Raw genomic sequence first — 24,248 nt, forward strand, 5'->3', positions numbered from 1 at the left:
TTTTAACTTTCTTTCCATTTTCACATAAAACTAAGCCAAATTTGGAATGAGCAAAGGAGTTAAAACTGATTTGTTAGAACTTCAGAAAATCTTTTGTTGGAGCTATGAAATAAGGAAAAAATTCAGAGAAGACAGTAATGTATTCCTTGGACTGTCTAGGAGAAAAATTCTCCATTTCTTAACAGTACTTTCTATTACAAGATCTTGCACTGTGGACAACAACTTCAGTATTAAATAATCAGAATCACAGTTTGTAGGTGCTTTAGGTATTAAATTGTTATGTTAACTGGCATCTTCACTAGTAATATTATTGAAAATGAGAGGAAAGCTAATGTCTTTACAAACAATTTGATGGGTAAAGATATCTTTGAAATAGGTCTTAATGTCTCTACCAACTTTGGGCAGCAGGTTTGTTGCAGACCCCAGGCAGCTCGGCTCCTGAAACAGGAAAAGGTCTGCACAAGCCTGAGTTTCTGAGCTTTGGGGTAAAAGAGTAGGTTTAAGGCAGGAATATGTGGTAGGCAGTTCAGGAAGGCTGTACCTTCCTAGTGCCTCAGCCAGTGGGGAAAGGAAGAGAGCAACATGCAGCCAGGAGTTTGGGATAAAAGGAGGCAGAGCTCTCTGAAAACTCAAGAGAGAAAACCCAGCAGGTGTGTGCCCCAGGGGACTCTCTCCCTTTATTCGAATAAAGTTGCAGGACCCCTCTGTCTCCTTTTTGGATGTAAACCTCTGGCATTTATGGATTTTTCCATAAGAGATGGACAACATTCATCTTATCCAAGGACATCTGAAGTAAGCTTTGATAACATTACTTCCAGCACAGACACAGATGACTGAAGACATGAGCATACACCTCCTTAATTTAAGACATGGTCCAATCTCCTGACGGTATGCAGCTTAAAGGTACCTTTTTCTGTTTATGTGAAAAAATACAATACAGAAAGTCCCAGAAAATAGGATTCTCTTCAGGATTGGTTTAAAAAAAAAAAAAAAACCCAGGACACATACACTGTTAGTTTTCACTCACTTGAACTGCAAAAGTTTAACAGAAGATATATGAATCCTCATGGGCTAGACCATACTAATCTACAAAGAAAGGGAAGAATGAGAAAGTAGAGAAAAAGAAGCAAACAGAAATCCAAGGAACTAAAGCCATAAATATTTAAGAAGTCTTTCTCTTTGCTATCTTTTTTTAGAATTTTTTTCTGTACAAAAAGCTGTCTACTATTTTAGACTTTCTCAAGCAAGCACACCTCAGCCTATGCAGCTATGCTGTGTGTACTGAGCTGTATCTTCTCTCACAGACCCATAGAGCTGGCAAAGGAGTATGTGAGTACAGTAGGTTAGATAGTAGCTTATATTATTGCATATAAGCTAACATGTTAAATGACTCCAAAAATGTTTCTGAGTCAAGAATATAAATAAACATGTTGTCAATACCATAGCATAAGTCTGAATTTATTCATGTGCAGAAACAGTTCTGCTCTGAGAACTTGTTCCTATAATGTATAGGATACCTTAGCCATGATCCACCAATAGGTCCGTACTGGAAATTCCAGCTGGTTTTAACATTAGATAATCTCTATTAAAGTGCAGGACTTTATATTTTTACATTGTTACTATGCTACAGAGCCTAAGTAGATTGAGATCTTTGGCTTAAGAATGAAAATGTGGAAAAAGCCCCATGTCACCATGTAAACTCTTAATATTAAAAGTCTCGTTCCTACTCTCCTGACTCAGCCCTTACTGAATCTACCAGGCTGCTAGTTTTTGTAGCTTTTGCTGAACTGACCACCATAAGCAGGCTCCCAGCTGTGTCCATGTGGCTGCAAGGAGCTGGGCATGAGGTGCAGGGCTGCAGCCTGCGGGGCTGCATGAAGGGGGTCCCGGGCAGAGCCCACCCCATGCTGCCCACTGAGCCTCTCATTCACACTGACATTCCTCTGAAAAGCTGCTTGAAGGTGTTTCAGGCAGTTGCTGCTTTTATAAGATGTGGGCAGACTGCAGGTCCTAACTATAATACTAACTGAAATATTTCTGTATTTATGACTAAATATGTATATGAATGCCTTTTTTGACAGGATTGTAAAGCACTATACATTGTAGGACTAAGATCCAATCCCAGGATATTGGTTTTCAAAGACATTTTGCACATCCTGAAAAATCCAGTAATAATAATATGCTATGGTAGTGACACCAGATATATATCACTTGTTGTTTCTCTTTCAAACTTATTTCATATAAACACTTTTATGAAAGTCATTCTTCTAACCCCACAACTACAAGTCATATTTAATTCTTCACTGTTGTGAAAAAGAAAAAATTGGTTTATGATCTAAAGAAATATCAGTTTTATAAAAGCTATACAGGAATATTTCTTAACAAATTTGCTTTTAAAGGTCCACTGAAATGAATCAAGTATCCAGATTCATGGCAATTATTTCAATGAGTCTATTTATAGCTATTCAGTATAAAGAAGATAAATTAGCTCCTTCAGCCTACAAAGGTTGCATATTTATCTAGCACTTATTACTGTAATAAAATTCTAATTTAATTCAATTGGCAGCTCTGGTATGATGACTTCATAGTGTGATTATTCAAGGCACAAAGGATTTTTTATAGTTTTTATTATTATTTTCTTGTTAAAAATGTATGGCTCTTCAGACCAAAGCATGTGATGTTTTAAGATCAAAAGCAGTAGTGAACTTAGTCATTATGTTTTCGTCCCCATCTAGCCAGTTTCCAAAATTACATGACAGTCAGTTTCCTATGTGATAACTATAAAACAGAGAACAGAATTCTTTTTTTGTTTTCTTGCGAAGGAAATGCATCAGTGAAGAGCCTACAGCTATATACATTACACGCATTATGAATAAATAACTTCCATATTCTGTAAGCCCATAGAGAAACATGGGCTTATTCATTAACTCTCTAAGTTAATAATCATATGCCTCCACTACTTGTGAAGATGAGAAACACACACAGACCAATTTTTGTCCATACATAAAATTACACGAGCATGAGAACTGCATAAAGAAGAGGGTATTTTTAAACAGGAAAAAGAAATTAGCTCATTGTTCATTGTATAATAAATAATGATCGCACATAGAGATGACCATGTTTTACAGAAACTGAAGTCTTAATTTCAGTATTAATGTCCTAGAAAAACAAATCTAAATGTATAACACTTTTTATCAAAAGAGCCATTAATTTTTTTAGAGAGGAAATATATCCATGGTCTCTGTTTGGGAAATAAAATTAAATTTGTTTTATTGTTTCCATTCTAACTTTTTGTCATAAGGACCACTATAGTTTGAATTGTAAGTGGTGTAATATGAAATACATAAATCCCTAGAAGTATAAAACATAAAAATAGCTTTTGTGTCATTGCTTTTCTTAAAGAGCATGTTTTCTAGTTAAATGGTACATTTATAAGCAAGTGAGCACTTAGCCATCTTAATCCATTTGCATTCTGTTGAGATAAGTTATCAGTAGCTCAGTAATTTAATTTCTTTCTAATTCATATGGAGCCTGCCTGCAGGGGACACATTAACTGCTAGGCCCAAAATTACATCAACTTTACAATGTTCTGCTCGAAATCAAACAAGAGAAAGCCAAAACAAACACAAAACAAAGCTTTAAGACAACTGAATTTTAAATTGTTTTCAGGGTGAGGGAGGGGTGAGAGTCACAAGTTTATTCTCAAGACTCAACTTATCCAGTTTACCAAACTGGTTTAAAAGATGCCTAAAATACATGTCAGTGTCAGTATACACACAATGCTGACAGTATTCTAAACCAGAGGTAGTTATTCTGTAGACCTGAAAAACAGAAATACTCGAATGGAGGGATGAGTTTGGAATACCACCCTCTCCTGTGTGGTTTGCTTTCCGAACAGCCAATAAAAGTGAGTCATTGAACATTTCATGTGAAGAATGGATATGTAAAAGGATATATGCCTGCACAGACACAGTTCCACAGAAAATGCATGTTTCTACAGTATTAAGCCTGAAGTTATTTTTTAAGTGTAGCTATGTAAAATATTGGCAGATAATAAATCATATGACAAACCACGTTAGATTCTCATCTATATTGAGTGTTGCTGACATGTCTCTCACCAGTACTTTGGCATCAGTTAATCCTATTTGTGGATCCTGCCTTTGAGCAAACAATCAACGGAACTGTAAAAGAAACATGAGTCCAGCTCTTCCTTTTCTGCTGCCCTCTACACCCACACCCGGGATTCCATCAGCAGCACGCTGCACCAAGCAGAAGCCATAATGCTAAGATGAACACCCAAAAGTTACTACTGCCACTTTAACTCTGTTATTGTCACTTGTCCTCATAGATTCATAGAATGGTTTGGGCTGGGAGGGACCTTAAAGATAATTTATTTCCAACCACACTGCCATTGGCAGGGACACCTACCAGTACACCAGGTTGCTCAAAGCCCCATCCAACCTGGCCTTCAGCACTTCCAGCAATGGGGTAACCACAACCTCTCTCAGTAACCTGTCCCAGTGCCTCACCAAACACACAGAAAGTAATTTCTTCCTAATATTTAGTCTAAACCTACTCTCTTTAATATTTAGTCTAAATCTACTCTCTTTCAGTTTGAAGCCATTGCCCCTTGTTCTGTCATTACATTGTATATAGTGTTGCCATCTTTCTTGTAGGCTCCTTTCAGGTACTGACAGACTGCAATTAGATCACCTCAAAACCTTCTCTTTTCCAGGCTGAACAAACCCAATTCTCTCAGCCTTTCCTTATAGGAGAGGTGCTCCAGCTGTGTGATCATCTTGGTGGCCTCCTCTGGACCTGCTCCAATAGGTCGGTGTCCTTCCGGTGCTGGGACCCCAGAGCTGGATGTAGCACTGCAGATGGGGTCTCACAAGAGTGGGGCAGAGGGGCAGAATCCCCTCTCTGGCCCTGCTGCCCACCCTGCTTTGAATGCAGCCCAGTTGTGCTTGACTTTCTGGGATGCAAGTGCACATGGCCAGGTCATGTTCAGCCTCTCATCCATCAGCACTCCCCCGTTCATCTCCCCTGGGCTGCTCTTAACCTGTTCAAGCCCAAGCCTTTGTTGGTACCAGGGGTTGCCCCAACCCAGGTGCAGAACCTCACAGCTGGCCTTGTTAAACCTCAAGAGATTCCCATGGGCTCACTTCTGGTGCTTGTCCAGGTCCCTCTGGATGTTACCCTGTCCTTCAGAAGTGTCAACAGCACCACTTACCTTGGTGTCATCTGCAAATTTGCTGAGGGTGCACACAATCCCTTTGTCTATGTCATTAATGACTACATTAAATATCACTGGTCCCAGTTTAGACCCCTGAGGGACATCACTTGTCACTGGTGTCCATTGTGACTCTGCACTGTTGAGCATTACTCTCTGGATGCAACAGTCCAACCAATTCCTTATCCACAGCCCATGCATCAATCCATCTCCGTGCAATTTAGAGATGAGGATGTTATGGGGCACAGTGTCAAAGTCACTGGAGTCCAGATAAATGACATCTGTAGCCCTCCCATTGTCCACTGATGGAGTCACTCCATCGTAGAAGGCCACTGGGCTGGTCGGACAGGACTTGCCCTTGGTAAAGCTGTGCTGGCTGTCTCAAATCACTGCCCTGACCTTCATGTGCCTTGGCATAACTTCTGGGAGCATCTGTTCCATGACCTTCCAAGGCACAGAGGTGAGGTTGACAGGCCAGTACCTCCCAGGTTCCTCCTTTCTACCCTTTTTAAAGATGGGTACAATGTTCCCCTTCTTCCAGTCACCTGGGACTTTACCTGACTGCCATGGCTTTTCAGGATTCTAGGATGTATCTCATTGGGTCCCATAGATTTATGGGATAAGTGATGTCCCTCAGGGGTCTAAACTGGGACCAGTGTAGTCATTAATGACATAGACAAAGGGATTGAGTGCACCCTCACCAGTTCACCTCAGTGAGTGAAGGTCTATCCTTGCACTACAAAGGATTCAATTGACTTTATTCCTTCAGTTTGAGACTGAGCACACGATGCTGCTGCCGCCGCTAATTTCAAACCCAGGATATTGCATATGGATGGTTTGAACATGTTCATACTCAGATGGCTTCCTATAGTTTACAAAGCTCTCTTGGACCCACACTGGAATTAGGCTTTTAACTCCCAATGGCTTATTCCTGATATTTCCACTTGTTTTTAAGATTTAGTGACAAAATACCACATTTGGGTTCACCAACCTAGAACTGGGAGTGACTACTGAGGAAATTTAGAAGCTACATAAATGATTATTATTCAACATAAAGAGTGAGAAGAGAAAGCAAAGGGCCTATTTCTTGGCTTTGATAGCTCCTTTAAGCCTACTGAGCACCAGAAAGAAGAGGTGGAGAAACTGTGATCTTAACACATTTCCCAGATGAAATTTGACTGGACTTGATCAATACTTTCACATCAGTAAGCTGTATTGCTTCCAGCAGAACAAAGCAACTTCCCTTAAATATATGGTACTGTTGACATTTAAATGCTATGGATCAGAGATGTGGCTATACCACTCTAGCATACATCACGACCACCTGTCAACTTCAATTTTTCTCATTTGCAGTTATCTACAGTTAACAGCAGTTAAAAATAGTGAAGCCCTACTACTGCTATTCTCTGCAAATTCCTGGCTGAGGTATCTGGAAGCAATTCTCAGCCTGTGCTGCTATTGAATAGTGCTGTGATGCAGACAGTGTACACATCCCTGCATCAGCTGCAAAAGGGATTAGAGACTTAGAGATCTTTTAATAAAATCTTCTTTCTCCCTGCTTCCTCTGCTATCTCAAGGACTTTTGTCATATAAAACAAAAGCAAATCTCCTCATATTTTGTAATAAATGTAGCAAAAAGTCATGGCTTTTCAAGACCCCTAATGTATGACACCTGTCTTTTATTTTTTTACCCCAGTAAATATCTGCAAATGGGAATGTGTGAGATCTGATTCTATTTTTTTTCCTAATAAATACAGGTGGCAAGCACAGATTTTTAAAATGTCAAATGCTGGCTTTACTAAGAGGTTGCTAGCACCCTTGCATTACCTCAAACAAATAATGCCCAATGGACAAGTCACAGATTCAGTGAGAATAAACGGCAAAGGAAAGTATAGGGGATATGGAAAGTTCCAACACTAATGATCACAATTAATTAAAGAAAAATGCTTTTGAAACTTGATGTGCATGGTTCATGTGAGTATCTTTTCTTGAATGTAAATCTTTCATTTTTCCACTTCTGTTAAATACAGAGCTGGAGAACACCAAATCTCAAGTTTCTAAGACAGCAGCGTTACCTGTTCATGAACATAGACTGAAAATAAATGCTTCTATAAAATTTTACTTCCACGGCCTCTATAGAGTAAATAGGCTGATCCATTGACCCTTCTTCAATATTTTTACTATATATTTGATGTTATGATTTTATTTTTCCAGTTCACTATAACCCAAAAAAAACCAGTACATTAAGAAATGAAAGATGAAGTGTACCCTTTAGAGTAGCAAAGAGCCTTGGTACTAATCATTATTGCAGCAGAAATGTGAGATAAATGCAAATTGGTGGAAAAGATAGAGAAGCCTACAGAGATATAACACATGAGTAAACCAAATTAAAGCTGTTAACTATATATTGATGACCTGGTTTGTCAGTTATTGTTGAAGCATTGTAGATGAAGAATCCCTGAATAAGTTTCTGTATCTGAGAATTGGAAAATGAAGCTTGTGGATTTTTATTGCCAGTGATACAAATGTAGTAGTTTAAAATTGATAAATTACACTGCTCTTTCTTTATAATTTTTTTAGTGCCAAAGTCCATAGCTGAGGCTGATCCATTTTAATGAATGGATTCTGCATGACTACAAAGGACCCAAATTCTTTTTTAGACTGATTGCCTGAGCATAACTCATTATACTTGTTTGTTCAGTGGCTTTGTTTTTCACATCATTTGAATTACCATTCACTTACATTGCTGCTAGAGTTAATCTACTTCATCTAACAGGTTGCAGATCCATTTGAAATTATTATCCACCTATTTCTAGCCTTACAATTTTCCTTCTGAAGTCTTAGGTGGGGAAAAAAAGATTTGGGAAGGGGAAGAGAGAGAGTTCATATTTTCAGGTCAGCTGTTTTAGTCTGAGTAAAGTTGGAGACTAAGAGATTTGGATCAATATGACCCTACTAGAATACCAGTACTGGTCCTCTTCTTGTTTACATTGACAAAAGCAATAAAGACTGGCAAAACTGGCAAGAAAAAAGCCTGAGAATCTTAACTTTATCAAGGATTTTAGAATATTCCTAGGGCAGTGAAAGGACAGGGATTGACCTAAGGGAGCAATGGGGGCCTGGCATAACATCACCCATAAGAAAGTGTAAATGGCAAAGACTGTCAAACCGTGCTGGGTGGGAAACTGTTAATATCACTACAGACACAGCCTTTCTAGTTTGAAGCTCAGGGATTCTTACTAGGGCTGTGGGTCACCCAAAACAGAACTACATGCACAGCTTTCTGAGAAATTATACAGAATTTTAAATGTCTGTGCAATTCTGTGGTAGAGATTAAATAGCACAACAGAAACTGGGAAAATTATGCACTTGTTGGGCTTTGGCTTGGAAGTCATTGATGACTTATTAGAAAAAGATACTATGACAAAGCTGTTCATATGTATGCCTAAGGTTTCAATGAGGAAAAGTAAGACGGCATAGAAGATGTATTTTCTGCAGAACTTGAAAATGGGCTTTTTCAAATTTAAATTCCAAAGAGATGCCATTAAAGTTGCTCTTATGGACTTAAGTGATGACAGATTAAAGGAAGATGTAGGGAAATGAACAATAAGCAGTGAATCCTATCATAGTGTAATAAGCAACAGTAAAATTAGATTAATTAATTTTGTCATCTATAAAGACTCTGCAAAGAGCACTATGTATTTTCATAACAATATAAACAGGCATAATTGGATACTTACATCCAAATTCACCAATCAGCTTAGCCAAATACTCATTAGTTCAAGACACATGAGTAATGTCCAAAATTATCCCACTGTCAGAATCTAAGAAGACTTAATTATGGTTAGGATTAATATCCTGTGAGAGCAACAGTATGTGTATGTGTTTCTGTAAGTCCTGTTGTACTGTACAATAGACTGAAGCAGGCAAAAAAAGCTAGAACTGAGGATGACTGAGGAAATAAAAATCTAATCAGAAAAAATAGTAATTAGAAATTGATTTGCAAGTGTAGAAAATAGTTCTTTGATGCTTAGGGATAAAGGTAATATCAAGAGGGATGATTAGAGACATGGCAAAGGAGGGATAATTTCAATAACTCAGAGTATAAACAACTGGATAATTCTTGTTTGTAAGAAAACATGCAACTCAACCTGCGAAAGGACAATGCACTTTACACACCAAGCATTTTGACATAGAGCAATATTGTGAATAAATCCAAAACTCCACCTCAACACTCAGGATATGAAAGCAGGTGTCGACAATAACTTTCAGGGAATTATTAGAAGAGGGAGAAATAAATAGAGTCAAACAAAACCTTTTAAACAAATGACCTTCATAATATAGATCTACAGTCTCGTCCAGCGGCCACTGGAGCTGACGGGTGCCAGCTAGCCGCTCCCAGAGTGACTGGTGGAGACCACGAATCCCGCCACTCCCAAGTCCTCTGCGAGAACCCCTGAGTAGTGGCTCCGTCTGCGGCGTGGTGACGCAGGCCAGAGCGGGACTGTGAAGCACTGAGGCGAAGGAAGGAAGGAGTAGACACACGAGTGGACGCCAAGGCACTTCATTGACCCAGGTGGGGCCAGTGATGGTGTCAGAGAAAAACCATTGGGGAGGCACTGATAAAGGGGAAGGGCATGAAAGGAGGAGCCATGAGGGACCAATGAACGAAGCCCAGGGGAGGAGTGAGGGACACAACCGAACCAATAGAAATGGCCCAGGGGAGGGAAAAGGCTCAGGGGACAAATCATATGTTAGGTAAGGGAAGATTGACATAGAAAGTTCTCGAAATGAAAGGGGGTTGGTTACAATGATGGACAGGTAACTGGCGGGAGGAACAAACCATTATGAGGGAGAGCATGGGGGGAACCGAGGGTCAAACCAAATCTTAACTTATAAAAAATAACCAACTTTACAATAAAACCCATATAAACGACACAATGCTACATAGATCTTCAGAAAAATTTCCTGAGGTCATGGTAGTAAGAAGTCCTACGATTGCTTTTGAGAAAAGTGAAATGTAACTATTGTGAAATGTCCCATTTCTTTATATTGCACAGAGTTTCAACCTTCCACTTTTTCAAGACACTTGCACAGCTAGTTTGGGAAAGCACCAGCTGGATTCCACACAGACAGCTGACCTAGAATCAAGTGTTTTCAGTTGCCCAAGAACCTGACAGATGTGAAGCTATGTAAAACACATTTTCTCAAAACTTTAAAAAAAAAGCTTATATTTACAGATCAGTCTCCAGGTTGAAATGACATAATTTTAGAGCAGAGTAAAATTACTAGAAAGAACTGTATGTCAATATAGGAAAAGATCTCTTCCATTTCCTCTTAAAGTGATTTTGGATTAAGCACAATGTCTGTACTTTTCTTAGCATACCCTCACAGAGAAATGTAAGACTATTGCTATCAGCTTGTTAGGCAGTTAAAATTCTAAAAGATCATGTTTTCTGGTAACAATTTGATATGAGAACAAAGAAGCTAAAGGATGATTTTTTTTTACTTACTTTGAAAGTAAAAGTTCCTTTCCATGAAGATCATTTTTCATCTAAAACACCTGAAAAAATATAAATTCAGTTATAAAAACTTTCTGGTTTATGCTGGCATGAGAAAGGGCAAGTAAATATAAGGTAAGATAAGCTCCTGAAACAGTTATGAAAATGACTGTATTAAGGAGAATTTTGTAATAAGGAAAGAATTATAGATGGAGAAGAAATCATAAATACAAACAATACAAAATAAATACAATATAAATACAAAAAAAGATAATTAAAGTGGGAGAAGCAGGTATTTAAAGACTCAGAGGAGAAACATACATTAATAGATGTGTTTCCTAGAGACATGGTTTAGTGGCAGACCCAGAAGTGTCAGATTAATGGTTGGGCTTGATGATCTTGGAAGCCTATTCCAACTTTAATGATTCTCTGATTCCATGGTTTTATACAAAACAGTATCTAATAGCTCTGAATATGCACTAGTATAAACAACAGTGAAAATCATAATACAATAAGTTAAGGCAAATTAGCCGTGGTATTTTCTACTAGGATTACCAACCTGAATCAGTTACAATGTGACAGATAGGCTATGCCTGCATTAACACATCTCGCTGGTCATTAAAAAGAAATAATTTCACCAAAAATACTAAAAGTAAACTAACGATAATATATTCCACTGTCAAAAAACATGCCAAGTAATGAGTCTTTATAAGGGTCTTTCTTTTTAAGTAACATTATCATTTTTAAACAGATGTTACAGCATGTAGTCGAGATAATAATGTACCCATACCCACCAAAGGTGTAATTTCTGTGTCAAGTGAACTACTAGTGACCTTAAAATAAGTATGCAGAATACTGATTGCAGAACCAGGAGCCTTGGAAGCACAAAGCATAAGCACAGGTTGAAACCTGAAGGGCTAAGGCTGAGCACAGATGGCCACATCTTGATCAGAGTGCAAGATGAGCAGGGGCTGGGTTTAGAGCAGAACAGAAGTAATGCCCATGGCTCAGTTGTGCTCATGGAGTCATTAGCAGGTTCTCAGAAGGGTGTGCATCCTGAGCAGCAGGGAGAGAAAACAGGAATTTCTAGCTCAGGGAGGCTATATGGATTGCAGAATGGTGAGGGAAAGAGGGACTTCCTTTTAAATTCTTTGTCACTGAGTGTCCAGGGATCATATGACCTAGTCACATCTAGAGGCGTGCATCAGCCTATGAAAACTGTCCATGACTGATCATCTGCAACAAAACATGCTGCTTGTGTTGGCTCCAAACAGATAATAATCAGATATCCTGAGCAGATCTCTCTGCTAACCTGTATTGTACTACTATATATACACAAGTGTTGTCTTATTATTGAAGGGAAATGCAGTTGCACTTTTGGACTAAGGACCTGATTGTATTTGACCTGTCTGGTCATTTACTTTTGAGGACTGGCTGTTAAACAGGGATGCAATGGTCAGGTTGTAATTTTTCTTTCTATTTTTAAGACGCTAGCTTTTAGTTCTCTGATAATCTGAAGGTATTGAAGACTGAAAAGTCCAGCCTGCTATTTCGCTGGAAATAAGTAATTACTGTCAAAAGCTGTTTGATAAAAACCCACACTAAGATAACATAGGAGTAGTTTCCTACTCTAATGTTGAAGTATATTGTATTATAGCTCAACTGTACCTTCTCCTTAAAACTCTCTTTAAAAAGGTTATTCCTACTTCAGATACTGCCGCCTTGAACTGTGACAGCAAAACTCATTTTGCCAGCATTTAAGGTTATTTGGAAAAGCTATTTTTGATACAGAGAGCTCAAGAAAAGGTGCTGCTCATCTTGTTCAAAATTTCCTCCAAAACTCCTTTAACCTGGTCTATCTCAAAAGCAGCTTTTCCAGCAGTAACTGGAAAAGAAGGTTATTTGAAATATGTGTTGACATTTAGCATATAGGAGCATTCTTCAGAGGAAAGAAAGTTTGTATAAGAAGTTACTTACTAGTAAATCAGAAATGTCAGTTATCAGACACCAATATAGCATATCAGTATTTGAACATCCAAGATCAAGCAGACAGGCAACATGTCAGAGCAATGCCTCATCTCCCACTGTGAGCTATGTGTAATCCCTCTAGCCTTTTAAAAACCTGATTTATTTGATTATTAGATTACATACATGTTTTGTACCAGGAAATGATAGTTCATTTATGTACCATCAAGAAAGGCACTCAGACCCTGCAGGAAAGCATCCCTTAAAATGCCATTTATTGGAGCTAAAGCTATATGGAAAGACAGGATAGTGTAGAGAATCCTAAGTGCATTCACACAGTGGAAACCCTGAGGTGCAACACTGAACAGATGTCCAGCGAGGGCATGGCCTGCTGTGCAGACCAATCTCATTTCAGTCTTCTGTGCCCTTATAGGATTTTCTTTAAAAAAAATTCTAGTTGCCATTTCTACTACCAAACAAAAAGCATTTCACTTGATAACTTGTTGCTGCATAACCACCAGCCTACAGACCAAGTTCATCCTGTGGCCAGGGGACATGCAAAGTCCAACACTGGCTTGGTGTCCACAGGGTACATTTGGCAGAGCACAGCACAGGGCTGCACCCACACAGACTCATTGGTACAGGGATCACCAACTCCACAATGAAAAAAGGCCTCCAGCCAGGATCACAGCAACATGATTTTTTTATTTTGAATGAAAACAGAAAGGAGGAATAACCTTTTTGGACATGTGGTCTTCACTGACTTGACCAAAGCTAGACAACTAGTCTTTGAAAAGTCCAAGTCTAGAAAATCAGTTCCTTGATTTGCATTTTACAAGAATATAGCAGAAATAAAATTTCTGCACTTATTTGAACAAGAGTTGTTTGATATCTAATTTGAGTAAAATGATATGCTTACAGGTGTTTAAAAAAACCCCAAACCACAATCAAACAAACAAACCAACCTAAAATAAACCAACAAAAAACCAAACAAAAATTTAAAAACCCAAACAAAAATAAAGCAGGTACCAGCAGAGTATTTATCTTTCATTTATTCCACTATGATCCGCTAATTTAAAAAAAAAATCTCATAGTAGCAGTTTCACTCCAACTTTATAGTTGATAGGTCACATGAAAACTTAAATTGAGGCTTTTTTTGTGATACATTATCTGTTTGGGAGGGTGAGAATTTTATGGTTCTGATCTAGTTTTCTCAATCCCTAAAGTCAGAAAATGTGGAATAATTTTATATACTGTGGAATGGCACAAATAATTGACTTAAGAGGGCCTCTTTAGCTGTGCAACACTGACATACAAAGTATCTTCTTGATTTTCTTGCTGAAACATGTTTGTGGTAGAGAGACTTTATACAGCTATACAGTTTATGAATTACTGCACTGTTTCCATGGATACTTCTCAACGCAGGCACAAGTAGTATCATTAAAGTGGAACTTGAAATTCTCCAACAACATCATAACTAGACATTTTCATACTCTGACACCCCCATATTAAATTTGAATAAACTACTTGAAATAGAAAGGAAGTTTCCAGAATGTTAAATTAAAGCAGATTAAAAAAAGCTATCTTTCTCCTCATCTTGAAGCAACTCATTTCCTTTAAGTTATGGTCTGTACAATCTTTAAATAATGGTTCTACCTAGGAAAGATGATTCACTGATGGTAGAACTGTGTTATTGTATCTCTGTGGGTTTTTTCTTATATACCTGGTAAATGTACTTTGTCTTATGTGGCATTAGCTATGTAACTGCATACACTCTGAGCAGCTGAGCTGAATATTTCCTGGTTCGGAATCATTCTTTGCTGCTATAAAATTTTCCTCATCACTTCTCTCTAAAGCTGTCAGTGCCACAAAGGAGCACAGCTAGCAGAGCTTTCAAGAGCGTGACACAATGTGCTGGTCTCTGACATGGGAGAACAGTTCTGACTGGCGCCATCCAGAGTGGCTCTTCCAGCTGTTGAGACTATAAATATCAGTCTCTCCCTGTCTTCCTGCTTGCTAACTGAAGCTATTCACAAATGAGAAGGATGTCCCATGCATGTGGGAAGGGAGATGCTTTCATCTTCCAGCTGCGAGTCCTGGACACCCACCCCATACTAAGAGTCAGCTTGTTTTTACCTCTTCCAATGCCCCCACCTCACAGTCCATGTTAGCACCTAGACACATGTACACAAACTCTGTATTGTCATGGTATCTAAATACTTTTGTTGTCAGAAGTGAGCTTTCACAGAGGAAAAAGACTGGAGAACAATAAGGAATTGTGACTGCATATTAAGACAACAGTGAGCTGACCTGAAAAATATAGTGTTGCAAATGAAGGGATGGGTGCTTAAGATGATGATTGATAAACAGCTAGATAATAGACTAATGAGCAACATGTGTATTATCTGGCAGTGAATTACCATGGATCCACATAAAGACACCAGTCACATTGCATAATGAGGATGTGCATGATAGAAAACATTATATAGCATTTGAAGATGTCTCATGTGAACTGAATGCCAAAGGGCTGCTCTAACACCTAGAGCAGCATTCTCTAGGCTGCTTTTTGCCTCTTGGCTAAATCAGTTAATAAGTCAATAAAAGTATGAATGTTTTATAGCAGGCAACAACCTTCAGGAAATAAATGGTCCAAGATACAAAGACCTGTCAAAATTAACTGATAAAAGATGCTTAGGCACAAGGAACCCTTGGGTTCATTTCTTGGAGCTTGGTCTGCTGGAGAGCTGGGCTTTACCAAATGTTTTTTCGACATTGGTATGTAGTGGTTTCCTTTTATTTGCCATTATTGCTGAATAAAGATGCTTACATATAAAATTCAGTCTTCAGCTGTAGTTCCTACAATACCCAGCTATCATTATGAATCTGGGGAGAGGCAAGATCTGTTTAGAGCAATGCACCACATTCTAGAGGAAAATATACAATACTTTTCAAAGGAAAGCTTGTACAAGACAAAAAATTTTGTGTTTTTTAATCAGGAATTCATCTTTGGTTTTCTCTCCTTTTGGTTTGTCTTTTTTTTCCTCTTCCTTATCAAACAAACTTGATAATGAATCCAAATCTCTAGCTGGACTGTCAATGATACAAATATTTCTCCTCACTACTTACTTGATACATCAGCCTCCGTTCTTTTTTTCAAGTCTCTTTAAACTGGCAGTAGACTGGCTGCCTTTTCCCTGAGCATGAGGTAACATTTTAGGAGCAGTCTTGGGGCACTTAGCCCTGCATGTGCTGGGTCAGGCATTCATCAATCTGCATGGCTATATTGACTGCCTCAGCTCCATAGTCACCTTCCTTAACTACTTACATGTTCTCACAGCATCACTGAAGATAAGCGTATAAAATTCATGCTCTAACAGGTCAGCTGGAGGTGTGATTTTTTATTTTCTTTTTTTTTAATTTCTGCTCTTTCAGCTAGCACATGACTGATGTTCTGTCTGACTCTGCTGTGACCATATCCTTAATTTCCAGTGCTACATCCCCACTTCAAAACTAAGAGAAGTTGCTAGCTTGGATAATACCAATGGCAAGACACAATCAAAACATGTCTGCAGCACTCTGGAATAAATAAGATCTATATGAATCATGCTCAGTATTTGACAAGTGGGAGTCTTTCCTTGAGAAAGAAATCAGTATAAAAACATCTAATAGGGAGAAAAACAACAAACAATACCATGCTGTCTAATGCTACTCTTTCCCTTCTCAATAACAAATTAAACCTAATTTATTGCTTTAAAAGTACTCCCAGTTCACCATCTGCAGTATTTCCTGTAACTTGTAACACAATTTTGAATGTTTCTTTCTTTTTTATGCTTTTTTTCTGCTTTCAGTGACTACTTTGTCACTTTCTGAGATCCTCAGTATTCTGTCCAAAAGTTTGATCAAGTATCTGTTGAACATCTATTCCCTTCCACAAACCAGAGCTGAAGCTGTTCTGTTCTCAAGTGTTTTCAATAGTCCACAACTTATCAGCTATAAATTCAAAGAAAAGCTATTCAATGAGTTAGTACAAAAAATACACAGCCAGAAGCTCCGACATCTTTTTCTCTCTTTCATATTTCTGCTGTTTTCTGAGAGAAAACTAAAGCTTTGAGGAAAAAAATTTGAAACTAAATAGTAGAAGAAATAGTTATAGATTAATATAAAATGTCATTGTCATTTATGGCTTTCTTAATTTTTTTATATAATACTTATGTCACCAATATCATGATTTAGAATCTTGAGATGTCACTTGAGGATCCTGATTGATCTATTGTTTTTCACTCAAAGATGTCACATTCCTAGACAATGTATCTTTTTGTGTGCAACTGTACACAAGAGGTGTTAAATGTCTCATTTGTTAAGATTTACAAATATAGAAAACTGGATCTTCTCCTGCACCACTGGTGGTTGTGGTACTGGCTTTAACAGACTCCATGACAAGGCACCAGCATTTACAGTCAGATGACTGTGAAAAGGTAAGTTTACCTATTATCCCTTTTAGGAACTATAAATAGTATATGATGTAACATAAAGTCAAATCTCTCAGTAAATGAAACTGACAAATAGAGATTTCATTACCTCCTGAAGTGGAGGTAAAGAAATAACACTCGACAACCTCACTGGTGGTAGAATTATCCTGCTTTTCACAAAGCATCTTCCTGTCACTGCTAGGATAGCAATGGACCATGCAACCTTGCCTTTAGGCCAGGCCAATCTGAAGAATCTCCCTTTCAACAGAAACAACCCATATGGAGCTCTCATAAACCTACAGATTTCAAAATTGCAAAATGTTAAATGAGGACTATGCTTTTCAGGGGATCCTGTGTAGGTTTGGATCCTGAATAGATATGAAGTACAATGTAGATTCAAGTGCCCTTTGAGAGCTTAAGAAAATTCCATCCTGCAGGCTCTAGAAAGCCTTTCAAAAGCTGCATTTGATCATGATAACACTCCCCACCTCAAAGTTCATGCAAAATAAGGCAAGTGCCAATAACACGTCTCAGAAATTTAAAGGAACGGTAGTTAATAGCAATAATGCTTCCATTATTTTAATAATTTCAAAAGGCTGAATTTGCAGTGTTTACTCCAATTTTGCTGCAATCATGACATCTGTAAATTATAATTAGGAACTGAGCTTAGACCTGAATATCACATCATCTTTCTTTACAACTTAACTATGCAATTCAATTCTAATATATATTATATTCAAGCTGTGCTCTGCTTTGGATAATAAACCTGATAAAGCCAAGACCATAAATACAATGCTCTCCTCTAAGCCACCAGCTGGTCTTAAAAAAACAGGTTGGAAAGCATCAAGTGTTTTCAACTTCAGACATTCCAAACCAAGATTTCACTCTCTTTTTCCAAACTTTATCTTAGAGGTCAGGCTCCTGGTTCAGCTAAACTGAATGTTTTTCTACTACTATCAGCAGAATCATTTTTCCAGACATTATGAATGGGTGCAAAAAAATGTTCCATATATTCTTATTCTTTTAGAATATGATGTTTCTAAGGTAACTATACCCAGGAGATCTACTAATAGCAAAAAGTGGAAAATAATGTAACTTCTACTTTAAAATCACTTTTCTAAAGGGAAGAGGAATTGTATTCCCACAAACTTTTTCCTTTGTAATTCTGTCACTCTCTTTAACAAAATCAAAGAATTCAAAATTTAATGCTGAGGTTCTATATATAATCATGTTGGCAACAGACAGAGAGATTCGGAGATGTACTGTATTATAGTGTTAAGAGTCAGCTCAGAAGAAAAAATTGGGTAAAACTTAGTTACATGTTATGGATGGTCAAAATGCTTCAGATAAAATGAGATCCAGCACTAACTTCTGTCCAGATGTCAAACCAAACTGGCACACCATTTTTTTAAAATAAAGTTTAGTTTTTAATGTTTGTTAGGAATGGCTTTAAAAGTGCTAGAGAATATTTTGATAAAACATTCCAAACAAAGAAGGAAAATAGAATATGTTTAGAAGTCTATCACTCAACCTTATGAAGTTCACATTAGATTGTCTCATGAGAGCTCAAGACCAGCACATCATGCAAGATTTCCAGCAGGGTTAACTCTCCAATGATACCCAAAGGCACATACAAAGTAAACAAATTGCAAATCCAATTACTTACACAAACATTTACTCAATTGCTTTAGTGACTTGTAATGCATACCCAGTGTTTATCTTATACTACAAGTCTTTAAACACAGCCTAATACAAATACCTAGGTTTTGTTAAAATGGCAGAGGTCCTCAGATCTGAGGTTTTTGGGGAACCCATGCTAGTAAGCAACTTAACTTACTGGTAGAAAAAATAATCACATTTTTTAGTGAAATGTTAACAGAGGATTAAAAGAAAGTATGCACTACAAAATATCTTTTTAGTAACCCCTATGACAATAGCTGACCACAATAAAAATAAAAAAAGAGAAAAAATAATTACTACTATCTGCAAAAGTAAAGCAGAAGAAATCCAAAAGCAGAATTCTTAGAAGTGCACTGGACTACATTTTTTTTTTTGCACAAAAGGGCTGTAGGGACTAAATTAATTTTGGCAGAAAGTAGAAAAATATCTACTGCTCTTATATTGATTGATTAAACTGAATCTCTGATACACAAATATTTACGTATAGTTAAGTGGGATATTTTAGTTGCTAGGTATTCCCACAATTGTTGTCTAAAATATTCAACCTAAAGCTGATAATAAAATAAGTTGGAATCAGATTTTTATTTTAGCCAGAACCTTGAAAACATAGCCCAAGGTCTATAGTTCTATGTACTTGTTGCATAACAAGAAGAAGCATTAAGTTGTTAAAGGCAATACTTAACAGCAAAAACAACATTATACTTTAATTTCACCCATTCCCTCTTCACCCTGATCAGCTGATTCTTACTGTTTGCCTAATATGAAGCTTTCCAACAGAGATCTTCATAGCAGGCAAACAGGAGCCAAGGACCAGCCAGTGTCAGGCAATTAAAACTACCTTAACAATGGCAAACTGCAGCTCAGAGTTCTTTGTAACACAGAGGGGGAAAACAAGCACCATTTTGATGCCAGCCCTTGCCATGTTTCTGCACCATGACACAACACTGTGCCCACTCACTCAGCACTGTTGCATTAAGTGCAGAGCAGTAGGCTTGTCATTTAAACACATGAACAAACTGCCAAGTCTAAGCCACTATGCAACAAGAACTCTTTTTGCAGCCAAGGCATTACACTGAACATGTTGCAGTTGAGACAGCCATGACACACAGCGTATCATACAATTTCAGAAAGCTTCAACACATACCAAGTAACACCACACCAACTCAGAAAACTCCAAGTGTCTGCTCTTCTTGGTTTTTTAGCCTAACCTTTTATACCTTCACGTTGATGCATTGCACCTGTGTGTCCCTTTGGTGGTTGGTCAGTGCCCCTGGGCACTCCATGGCTCATTGCTGTCAATGCTGCTCACCTGTAGCCCATTATTACTCCCAACTATCACAAACTGTGTGCCTACATGAACAGCCTAAACAGAAACTATCACCAAACTAGACAGAAAATGAGGCATTTCATATAAAAGGAGTTGAAAGGCACACTGCATTTGACTCATCAAGATCCTTCTAGACACACTAAATTTTACTACTTTTACCCTGATTTCCTGGAGTCTGACTATGGATAATTCAGGTCTTTCCAAGAGTAGGGAATAAAAGTAGTGTAGCAAAAGTTAAAGAAAATGATGCAGTATTACACTTTTGAACTATAGAGGCTTCCAGTGTAAAAACCCTAAGAAAATAATAAATTCAGTCAGATGAGAAAAACTTATTTGTGCATAAGCTAGAGGGCTAAATGTTCACATCCCAGATTCTTATGAAAACAATGGTGTGGCAAAAGCAATGTGCAAGGGCACGTGGTCAGAGCAGCAGTGAGAAGGAGGGTTAGCATGCTAGCTGCTCTTTGTTGTGATCTAAAGGGACAATAATATGATTTATATTAATATCACAGGCTAGCAGGACTATCAAACGAATTTTTAAATAACCAAAGGGCATAAATTAATTAATTAATTAAAAAGGAAGTTTAAAAAATCATCTATTAATTGGTAGCCTGTGATTTTAAGCATAAGTAAAAAATGAGTTAAAAGACAGATGGCAGAAGAGTAAAAGGAAGTGGAAGAGAAAGAATGCAGGAAGAAGAACTAACTTCTACATATTTATCCAGAGAACTGAGATGTTCATACATATTCCATGAGGTGATGTGTGCCAAATAAAGACCACAAACTAATGCACAGAAATTCCTCAGGGCATGTCTCATCAGGGACGGTGAGACTCTGTGATCAGCATGCTCCATGATCAGGATGTGACCACTGTAGTTGGCAATCAACTCCACAGGTAACTGACACATCATAAAAGCTCCTTTGCTACTTTCAAGTTTGCAGTCATTCTTGCTCTCAGAGTAGGGGAAAATGGAGCTCTTGCTACACAGCTATAAGCCATACATGGTTTCACTCATTCTATGGGGTTCCCTCTTTTCTCTCTCCTCCCTTCAAAGCCTGGCTCCAAAACAGAACAGCATCTCAACAAGTCCTCTCAGGTTTTCTCTGCCAAACCATGATGCCCTTGTGCATGTTCATAATTTCACTGGAAGGGTAAGAACTGTTGGAGATGAATGTACCAGCAATTCACATGTAAATATTACATTATTTAAACATCATTATATTTAGTTTTCCTTCTCATTGTAACTCAAAGGAATAAAACTCATAGTCCTTTACCCATACTGATTCTTACATATTTTTTTTCCTGAGTTGCCCCATTTAATCTTGAGCTAGGAGAGTTCCTAATTCCATCCACTCTTCCAAAATCTACCTTAAAATTCTCCACCACTCATTCATTTTACTGCCTCAATCCCCCTTGAAATTCTTCTTGGTCTTCTCTAATCCAAACAATTAGCAGCTATCCATTACCAACTCTCTCATCAGAGATAATGCATTTCCAGATAATTAATACCAACCTTAACCCCTTAAAATTCATCAAGCTCTAGAAAGTTGTATGCAAATAGCTTAAATTACTGCAGCTATCAAACTGCTTTAACATAAGCTAGAAAAAGGATCAGTTGGAAATTCCATTATTTCTTTTAATAGCACTATTTTGCAAACTGGATCTCAATCCAAGAATTAAAGTCCAAATCTTTGAAGAGTAACCCTGAAAGCATACAGATGAGCATAAGCACACACTATTAAAGCCAAACCCATGTAATTCTATTTGTAGAAAAAACTGCAAAGAACAAAGATCTCCTGCAGAAGTTTTGTCCAGAATTATCATAAATAGAGCCATCTAGATCATTCTGTTGCTGCTTGTGTTTTGCAACTCATGCATGCTCAAAACTCGACTCTTGTGTTTCCTCATTCTCTTTTTTTCCCCCTTGGTTAGATCACTCCAGACAATCTGCCCACTGTTTATTCTCTCTGCTCTTCCCCACACACTCTGTGGTGTGTTGCCTCAAACTGGCTCCACTCTTAATAATATCTCTATCTCCCACAGCTGGATAGAAAAAACCCAATTTTTTGTCACAGACATTCCTTTAATTGTGTCCATTGCTTATTAGAGTAGAATGATGTTGACTTAGTCAGACTAGCTAGAAACTTTATGTCTTTTCCACAAAACTTGCCACTTGTTCTCCAAAAAGGACTTCCATGGTTGATGACCACTGCTTAAATGGGAGATTGCACTTACCCATATTACATTAATCCAGTGGCATCAATTTTTTTTCTTATGATTTTCCAAGAATATTTCAAATTCAAGCTCTGTCCTCTAATGTGTTTACACCTTTAGCAAGCTTAATCTTTATTCTATTATTTATGTCTTTCTTATGAGCCTAAAAATGCACTGGAAACACCAATTCTTTTGAGTACAGTCAAGCAATGAGTTTTACATTTACTTTATAATAGTTTAACCTAGAATATGTTTCCCTAGCTTATTTATGAAGATGTGAAAAGAGACAGACATCTTTTACTACATTGAAAATGAACGACTTCTACAGCTTTGTAACTCACAACAAGGCCTGTTAATCTGTCAAAAAGGAAATTAGCTAGTTTATGACAAATCCGTGTTGCCTGGTACTGGTTTCTTTACAACCATCCAGATGCTTGTAAATACTCTGATTATTTTTAAATATTGAATATGAGTGGTTTGATCTAGAATTTCTGACCGTGGGTGTCCCTTCCATTCACATGTTTCCCTCCTCAAGTACTGGAATACTTCCACCATTCCATCTTTGGAAGATAAAATCCTCAAAGACAACAGCTAAGACTTTTGAAAAGGCATCAGTCATTCCTTTCAGCAGATCATGCCCAATGTATGACATGTCATCAGCCTTCCCATTGTGTGTTGCCATGTCTGACACTTTGCTAATTGCCACTGCCATAACAATTAAAGGTATTTTCTAGGTTATGCACATTTTGAACTCTGAACCTACCAATATCTGTTCTTAATGGATTTTTGATTTTGAGAAATAAAACTAAATAATGGACTTTGAGATTAATTCTGCTCTTTCCATTTAACATTAATTAATCCCCCTACTGTCTTCCTGCATATGCAATAAAATAGGTACTCAGAGACACTGAGAATAGGACAAAAGAGGCTGAATTTTCTAATCTTTAGAACAATTTAGGGCCATCAAAAATATTTGAGGGTTTTTGGTTGATTTTTTTTTCTGAGAAGAGTTACTGCAGCAGTTTCTCCCTTTGTTAGGGTAGAAGGTTGGAGTAAAAAGGTCAGTAGCATCCCAGGGGTGAAGTACAGACAGTCAGAAGAACTATCCAAACAGAGCCATTATGCCCAATATGCTAAGACATAATTTGGGGCTGACAGGGACCTTATGGTTCTTCTCACTTCCCTGATTTCCTGAGCAAAAGAAGAGCAGCTCCTGTGCCTTTCCTGACAATCACCACTACAACCCCACATTCTTTGTTATTCCCCAGTAATGATTCCTACAGACACTGTAGGAAGCAACTGCTGGCATGACTGGATACTTAGTAAAGAAGAAACTGTGGGAGGACATACCATGAAGACTCTTGCACTGGAACCTAAACCTACACTCTTGGCCCTTAAATGTATGTGGCCTGAGACACACCAGTGCCATTTAGATTTACTTAAAGAGAAAAATATGAAGTACTGAAAACTCATGAACAGAGACAAAGGTTATACTGCACTGCAATATCAGAAAATTCTTTTAGAAGCATTTGGTATCCGTGCAAAATTCAAAGGGCAATCTTATAATTTAGGGTTTGTTTTCAGTGAATATAGAATTTGTAATGGCTGAGTCCTTGGAAATTATTATGCAAAAACTTCAACAGCCATTTTTTTCTTTGGTATTTATGATCATAAAATCATAGACTTGTAGAATGGGGCTGGGAGAGACCATAACGATCGACCCTTCTGCCATGGGCAGGGACACTAGACCAGGCTGCTGGTGTTGAACATTCCCAGGGATGGGGCACCCACAGCTTCACTGGGCAACCTGTTCCAGTGCCTCCTTACACCCACACTTTCCCATATCTACTCTTGAGCC

At 37.9% G+C, this 24,248-nt stretch overlaps 1 long non-coding RNA gene across 1 annotated transcript in view; it reads right to left on the minus strand.

Moving 5' to 3' along the window:
* The window catches only part of LOC139592621 (uncharacterized), a 91,773-nt gene that overhangs the window by 51,540 nt on the left and 15,985 nt on the right, over window positions 1-24,248 (minus strand). The window contains exon 2 of the long non-coding RNA XR_011680064.1: window positions 10,747-10,796. This is a non-coding gene — a long non-coding RNA (uncharacterized lncRNA). The remainder of the gene's footprint in view (window positions 1-10,746; window positions 10,797-24,248) is intronic.

The sequence above is a fragment of the Agelaius tricolor genome, unplaced genomic scaffold, assembly GCF_023055355.1.
Source record: "Agelaius tricolor isolate 1412-34295 unplaced genomic scaffold, bAgeTri1.0.p SCAF_8, whole genome shotgun sequence".
NCBI classification, from domain to species: Eukaryota; Metazoa; Chordata; class Aves; order Passeriformes; family Icteridae; genus Agelaius; species Agelaius tricolor.